The sequence below is a fragment of the Aplidium turbinatum genome, chromosome 11, assembly GCF_918807975.1.
Source record: "Aplidium turbinatum chromosome 11, kaAplTurb1.1, whole genome shotgun sequence".
In the NCBI taxonomy this organism is placed as follows: Eukaryota; Metazoa; Chordata; class Ascidiacea; order Aplousobranchia; family Polyclinidae; genus Aplidium; species Aplidium turbinatum.
Genome location: NC_137482.1, coordinates 11525849 through 11533904, shown reverse-complemented (window position 1 = coordinate 11533904; position 8056 = coordinate 11525849).

Here is an 8056-nt window from a genome sequence, read left to right as displayed (position 1 = left end):
TCACGTCAAATGGACTGTTAATTCCCTATTTCAAATAAAAAAAGCTGTTCAAGAAGGAAAGTAGCCTAGGCTATTCGTTTGATGAAGTTGTTAATTTGAGTCTTGGAAGTACAAAAACTACTTCTTTAAAGGCATAACGTTGGACCAGTTTAAAGCTCGACGTAGAGACTATCCTTCTTGTGGTCGTAATCGGTTTATTCAAGCTTCAGTTGACAACATTGGAAGCAGGATGGTGAACACCAACAATAAAAATTCTGTGAAGAGCTTGGAAATTATTGTAGTCTACCAGAGTTATGGCCCGCTGTAATCGAAGTTCCATGGCAAAAAGGGGAGCAGATATACGGGAAATAGAGGAGAGATTTCATGTCACCACTCCTATTTTCGATTGTACGTTGACAATCCTTGCCATATACCAGATACGATAAAGTTGCTCAAGAATGTAGGCTAGTACTAAACATGATTGCTGTAAGCTCTGCTAAAGCCGAACATGGACTTTCGCAAATGAACTTGGTCATCACACCGCTACGATCACTGCTGACCAAATCACTTGTTTCAGTAATGTTGTTCATCAGCATCAATGGACCACCTCCTCATATATGGAATGGCACTGCGGCAACTCAGAAGTGGTTGCGACTCATCGATCGGTTGTGGATACTCAGGTTAAGCATTCTAAGTTGCCCACATTGAATGAACTCAGATATGTGCAAAAACTGTTTGCTGGCTAAAATCAAAGACTGTCGTGGTGCTTATAACTTAGCCCATTAAACCAAAGACCTGGCAGACAGGCTATTTGTTCTGTATAATCTCGTTTGCACCAACTTGGGATATGCTTTTGCTGTATTTGGAGTTATAGGCCTACTGTTCGTTAATAGCTAAATGAGATTTTAGTGTAACTGTCACATTGGCAGCTTATTGGTTCTTACTCGCAAAGCTGCAAACACAAGCACTCATTTCAGGAGATGCATTTCCTCACTTTCCTACAGTCAATTTTTTTGCAAGTTTGCTTAGAATTGGCTCATTCAAATAAATTGGCTCATTAGAATTGGCTCATTCAAATAAGTAGCTTAAGATTGAGTTAAGATATTGGAATTAGCTCATGCAAAACGAGTTTTAAGTGTAAGCCTACGCAGCAAAGAAAAAGCAAAAGAGATTGCAGTGTAGCAACCAAGCCAAATTTCAAACTTATAATTTTATATCGGATTCAACCACGTTTTCACGTTTTGCTGGTTCTGCCTTTTTCTGTACTTCAAGCTATGTTTTAGCGTGGGTTGTTTTTCGATATGATGTTCAGAAATAAAAACAAACTAAACAGTGTTTCTTTTTTAAAAAGGTAAAGATTGTTGGCCCACCTACACCGATTACTTATACTTTGTCTATTGTCTATAACAGGGCTTCCCAAACTGGGGGTCGCGACCCGCAAGGGGTCGCGTAACGAACTGCAGGGGTCGCAGAGAGTATGCCAATTTTACTTAAAGCACTGCATATTAACACTTCTGTGCAAGTTATTAACTGTAACCAAACACGTTGAGAGTAACGCACCCTAGTAGGCCTACGCGTATTTTCGCAAATTGGTGTAGTAAAACGGAATCGAAATTCAAAACCCTTCTATGGCAATGTGAAGTAAGATGGTTTTCAAAAGTTGAAGCTAAAAAGGTTATTAGTGTTGAAAATTGAAGTCGTGATTTTTCTAACAAAAAATGCAGATTTTGCCCACCATTTTCGCAATGACATCTGGTTCTTGAAATTAAGCTATTTACCAGATTTTCCTAAAAAACTGAACGAACTTAATTTGTCCCTCCATAGAGAAAACATCTATGTTTTTACGTTTGTTTTACATTGAAATTTAAAATGAAAGCGTTCATCAACAGATTAAACGTTTGGAAACAAGAAGTTCTCATTTACTGAATTTTTGGTTAACAAAATTATGTGAAATCTAAACTTTTGTCAAATCTGTTGACAGTGTCAAAAGTATTTTTTTCCAGATTGGACAATGCCGGCAGCAGTGGCCGAGTGGTTAGCGCGTTGGGCTCGCAGTCAAGAGTCTGCATGTTCGACTCCAGTCACCCGCACTTGCTGTTGTTTCTCTAGGCAAGAAACTTTACGATAATAGACCTTTTGCATAACAAACCAACGGAGCGTGACGTTGGAGTCGTGAACGACTAGCCGCTGTTTGCAATGCTGTGCGATAGGGTTAGTGGCATAGTTTGCAGGCGAATAAATTGTTTAACGTTTACTTGAGCTGTTGTTTTTTGGTCTTTACAGGCGTGTATCATTGTTTCAGTATAATGTTCCAGAAAATAAAACTCTTTTTAAGTTGTAAACTTAGGCTACAGAAGTGTTAACCTTCGACCAGTTCTTTGCTGTATTGGAAGCGATCTTGCCAGGCAAAGATAGGAAGAATTTCCTGTATTATATAAATATATACAGCTTCAAAAGCTAAGCATGCAAATCAAAATGTTTTGATGCAGAACTTGATGACGATGCTACTTTCGAAATACAGTAGAACTCGGTTAATCCGGATCTTCGCCTAATCCGGATGAAACTGGAAGTACAAACGAGTCAGGCTTGATAGAACCGTCATCGATTAATCCGGATGGAATCGCCGGTCAAATCGAATCCGGATTAACCGAGTTCTACTGTACCTCAAAATGATATAGGAGCACTGCATCTAGGCTACATAGACTAGCGGTGGAAGATGGATTTTTTTCTTTGTGCTGATGAAGCTTCGCCTGGGTTTGTTTTATACAGACTTAAGCACAAGGTTTGGTATTTGTTCTGCATTCGTACGGTACTGTACACCGTACTTTTCATTCATGAATGCATCTCATGTATTTAAGGTTGATTAGTTTGAACATATTCCGTCATCGTGATGTTATCATAGCAGCTATGAAGCCAGACTTCAAAAAGGAATACTCAAGCACCATGATCGTCATCGACTGCACTGAAGTAGGCTACGTCTCGAAACACCATGCTCGATCACTTCACCGTCAGTTGCAAACGTACTCGAACTATAAAAGTACGAACACTACGTACAAAGGCATTAGATTAGTGGGAGTTGATCCAAGAAATGGGGGTATTATGTTTGTATCTCAGTTGTACACTGGTAATGTACCGTAAGTGACAAAGAAATATGTCAGAGGAGTGGATTTTTCACCTTTTGAAGCAGAAAATAGCTGCTAATGAACTGCACTTCAATGATGCTGGTATGGCCGATAAAGGGTTTCTTATAGAAAAAGATTTAGCATACATGGTATTGGTCTACATTTGAATATCTCACCCTTCCTAGGTAAGCCTCAAATGAGTGAAGACGAAGTGTTGAATACACGAAGTATTGCACGCCATCGCATTCATGTAGAGAGCGGGCCATAAAAAAAATTTGTCAATTTCATATCTTCGACAGGAAAATACCAGTGACTATGCTTGGCATCACCAATGAAGTGTGGTTGGTTTGTTGCATAGGCCTATGTTATGCAGAATGAAAATAAAATGTTGCAAGACAAGGTACCACTAACGTGATCCATAATTCCCGGTCAAAATGCACATGCTCCACAATGGCCGTCCTAAATTGCCTTACCTAGTCTGTTAGCCAACACGATGATTAAAACGAACAAGAACTGAAGTGTACCGATAACCTACAACAATTCATAAACACAAAAAATTTACTTTCACCAGCCAGCGACCTCACGCTTGCTTGCAATAACAAGAAACGCCTTCATAAACCGTAGAAAACAAGCGATTCTGAACTCTCAGACTCCGCGTAACTCAAACGTCACGCTCTGGTGATTTTGAATGTGCAAAAGGTCTATTGCCTCTACCCAGTGATCGATTTCGAGTAATGGGTGGTACCAAATTTAAGTCATAAGTAGAGTAGACAACCGGAAACAGACATTGCAGTCGGCTGCAGCGTGGGTCAGGTGTACGTCGGAAGGCGTACACCGATGCATAGCTCTCAAGTCCGCTTTCCCGCAATGCAGGATAAAGATAAACAAACAAACAATATTGAATTCAAAACCTTTTTGCAACGCAAAAACAAAGTAGCTAACCGAGCACTTCTCTCAAAAAGAAATTACTGATCTATCTTCAGACTTAAAGTTTAAATTTTGTGGAAATTTATAAACTTTATGCAAAAAACTTTCACATATTTTGGCTTAACGTTAGAGCGGAATATCTACTATGACCTGATTCAGCAGTAAGCCTAACCGCACTCCTGTCGCTTGTTTTGACGTATTTGTCTTGAAAATTTTCAGCAGAGGAAACTGAGGCAAATGCTGGGTACTCGTTGAGAGGATCGTCTCACTAATGACGCAATTACAAAGATCAGTTAAAGTCTCCCTCAACCCAGCAAACATTGATCTAGATTCTAGAATAGTGGGAACAACTTGCTAGTGATAAGTCAATCTGGAAGGAGAGAACATGGGAAGGCACGAAATTTTTCAACAAAAAAAGCAGGATACAAAAGGTTTAAAAAAAATAAAATATTAGAAAAAAGGCTAATACAACCACGTTTCCAAGTCCCAACCCTCCATGCAATGTGACTTTTTCCCACATCTTTTCCACTGTAGACTAGGCCTCCAAAAAATAAAACCAGTGCTCGGAAACGAGCTGGAGCCCACGACAACAATTTGTGCGAGTCAGCGTTTTTAACGTTGATGAACAGACATCATCAAAACTAAGCAACGTTGAAACCGCCTTGGAACCAGCATTAGCCAATTGAGCCACGGCTGGACTTGCTTTGTAGCAAAAAACGGTCGCATCCATCACACTCACATCCATATGAATAAATGTGTTTGGTTTTTTGTTTTGTTTTCAGTAGGCTGCGTGTAAACTGTAAAGTAACAGTCATTGAGTACTGTTAGCTTGTTTTTAGTTTTCATTCGAATTAAACCTTTTCATCAATATCACAAATGTAGGTTATATTTTGCACTGTTTATCATTTTAACCGTAAAGGGTCGCGGAAAATTTTAAAAGTTTAAAAGGGGTCGCGAGCAAAAAAGTTTGAGAAGCCCTGGTCTATAACAACACAGCTACGTGTTAGTAGAGCCCCTCAAATAAAATGCTAGGAATACACCCCTGCTGCCTGCGTGTCTATTTGTAGTAGCCTACGAATACGTTTTTCTCTAAAAGGCTCCGTGGCACATCTGAAAATATCTCGCGGCACAATTTGAGAAACACTTCTTTAGACTGACTTATTACTGTTTGAATCTTGTTGTTTCAAAAGCCTTAGAAAGCAGTTTGATCTTTGTAATGTGTCAATGTCGTTTTTAGGCATGGCCAGCTACGTCTACGGCTCAGCCTAACCTCGGTTTCAAAAATAATATTTTCGAAAAGATGTTGATTTACACTGATTGTACAACTCATATGTCAGTAATAGGAATACTTTCATTACAAAGCAGATTTATCGCCATCTTTTGTTCATGATTCGGTGTCTAGCATTCAAAGACATGAATAGTCAAAGCATGGACCGACTGTATGTGATTTTCAGATATTACAGTTGTTTTAAAAGGTTTATCCATTTAATAAAACAATGCTTTGCTTATCGAATGTCAGAAAAACGCGACATATAAAAGCGGTATCAATAAAACATTGCCAAACATAATTTCGGGGTGGTGATAATCAATTTGTTCTTTTTAATTCGATCAACCTTTTGTTATATTTTCATCCAAATCTATTTGTTTTAAAGCAACCACAATAGCAGGGACAATAGAAAGTTACCAAGGTTAAGGTAGCTTAGGTTGCAGCAAAACACAAGTCTACACATTCAACACGTCACCGGTACTTGAAGATATCTCATTGCAATGAGATTTACTTGAAGTGTGGAGTCACTTTACTTTTGTTTATGGGGATGAAATAAAGACGTTTATTTGTAACCTAATGGTTTAGGTGAAAAGTGACAAATTTATTATCATTTAAGAACAGTAGACTAGACTATAGGCTATTATCCTGGTGCTGTTGCTGATATCAAATTAATATTGGATTACTCAGGTTTAACAAAACGCTCATTCATCATTACATACAGACAGGGCCGTTGAGAGGATAACTTGGGCTCGGTACCAATGAGATCCTCGGACCACAAATGAAGACACTTCTAAAAACAACCCACTGTATCGAACGAATCCGAGGTAGGCTAGTTTTTTCAATTCTTTGGGCCCTTTAAAATGGTTACAAACCACTAAAATTATCCCTGGCCGGGATCTAAAAGTACCCCTAGCCTAGACCTCCCTATCAACGCTACTGCATACACATGAATATAGGAGACTTCGTATCAGGGGCGTATCCAGCAAGTAGCCGTAGGGGGGAGGGGTGATTTCAACTAAACACAATATGTTGTGTAAGTATACATTCATCTGAGTTGCAAATACACCTAGAGGTACTAGACTAAATGAAGTAAATTTTCTGTAGTTTATTAGGAAAGGAAATCGCCCCAATCGCCCCCTGGATCCGCCACTGCTTCGTACACCACCTCCAATATCGGTCACAAGGTCTGCTTTCTATCCAAGACAAGCATAATAAAAAAAAATAGCAACTGAAGCTTATCAAAGTCCAATGCAGTCTTCCTATCACCTGAGTGACGTAGAAACGAAACACAAACATTACGTAAGTAGCTAGATTGGGGCCCTAAGTAGCCTAAGCACAAAAACTTAAGTAATGAACAAAAATTCTGCACGAAAAAGATTATAGGCTACGCGAAGATTCATAACAAAATAATAACAAGTCTGCTTTAGTTTTTAACTTAACTAATTATTTCACAATAATATGTTGTATTGCAAGCCCCTTGCTCTGGGATCCCGCTGCATTGCATCGGTTGCACAGCCGGTATTTGCTCCCTGGATCTTGCAAAGCTGTCTTTTAAATTACCGTACACAATTTATGTAAAAATAAGAAAATAAGTTATTTCCAGCATGTTTTTCTAGTTGCAGTAGGCTACTTCGTTAAGCTCGATGATATTCACAAACATAGTACGAGACATTGGCTAAATTAAAAAACAGATTTTTTTCTTTTTAGATTTGAGACCAGGGGCGCCGGAAGCGGGGGGGCAGGGGAGGCAATGGTGCCCTTTTAAGGTCATGTAAGCTACTGCACATTTTGCAATGCGATATAACTATTTCAGCTAATAGCCTAATTATAATTGATTGATTGATTGAATCTTTATCCTCGGACTGGGAAAGCTTCTTGCAGAGCTTAATCCTGGCAGTTTCGCATAGCCTACTTGTAGAAATGTAGAGGCTTTGAATCACTGACGCAGGCCCGGTCATCGGGATCGGCAGAGTAAAGTTTCCGATTGTTGAAGTCTTGTTACTGGGGAATTATTCCATATATTAGATGCCACTGAATGGAGAGCAGTCCTTAACGTGCGTTGCTCAAGCGCACGCCCTCGAACCATCGCCGCTTGATCTTGAAGCTTCTTCGTTCCAGAAGTGACGCGCTAACCCAGGGGTCACCAACCTTTTTTGGATGCGGGCCACTTTGGCACGAAGGAGAGCTGTGGCGGGCCGCACTAATAAAATGTTAGGTAGGTTGACTCTTATGCTAGAAAAGAACGCATTTCGTACCCAGTATCCAGCGTTACATGTTGTTCATATTTATGTTAGAATACCGTAGCAACAAAATTAATCGAACAACGCTACTGCCAGGCCAAGCTCCTTTTACAACACTTTTGACTTTTTTAACAATGCCTAATAAATAGAGGCCACTTGTTTTGTGCACTTATAGCGAGGCGAGCGGTTTCATCAGAATATTCATCGCCAAGCAAGAGTGGTGTTGTTACTTCGCTTCGCAAAAGATATCTTGCAATTAACAGTTTCAGTAAACAAGGAAATGTTTGACACATCGCAATACAGGCAACAATAGTGACCTGTAAACATATCAGCGAAGAATAGGCTCCAATAACAGGGAAAAAGAAACCAAGTACCATCTTCTCTTCTCTCGTGTTGTCGCTATATGTCAGGGCATCCGTTGGTTAACCACTGCCTGGTGTCGTCATCGATGGAAACTAGGCCTTCCATACCATGAGGAGGTCTGTTTAGCCGGCAATCCTTGATAATGTGTGCTGCCGTCT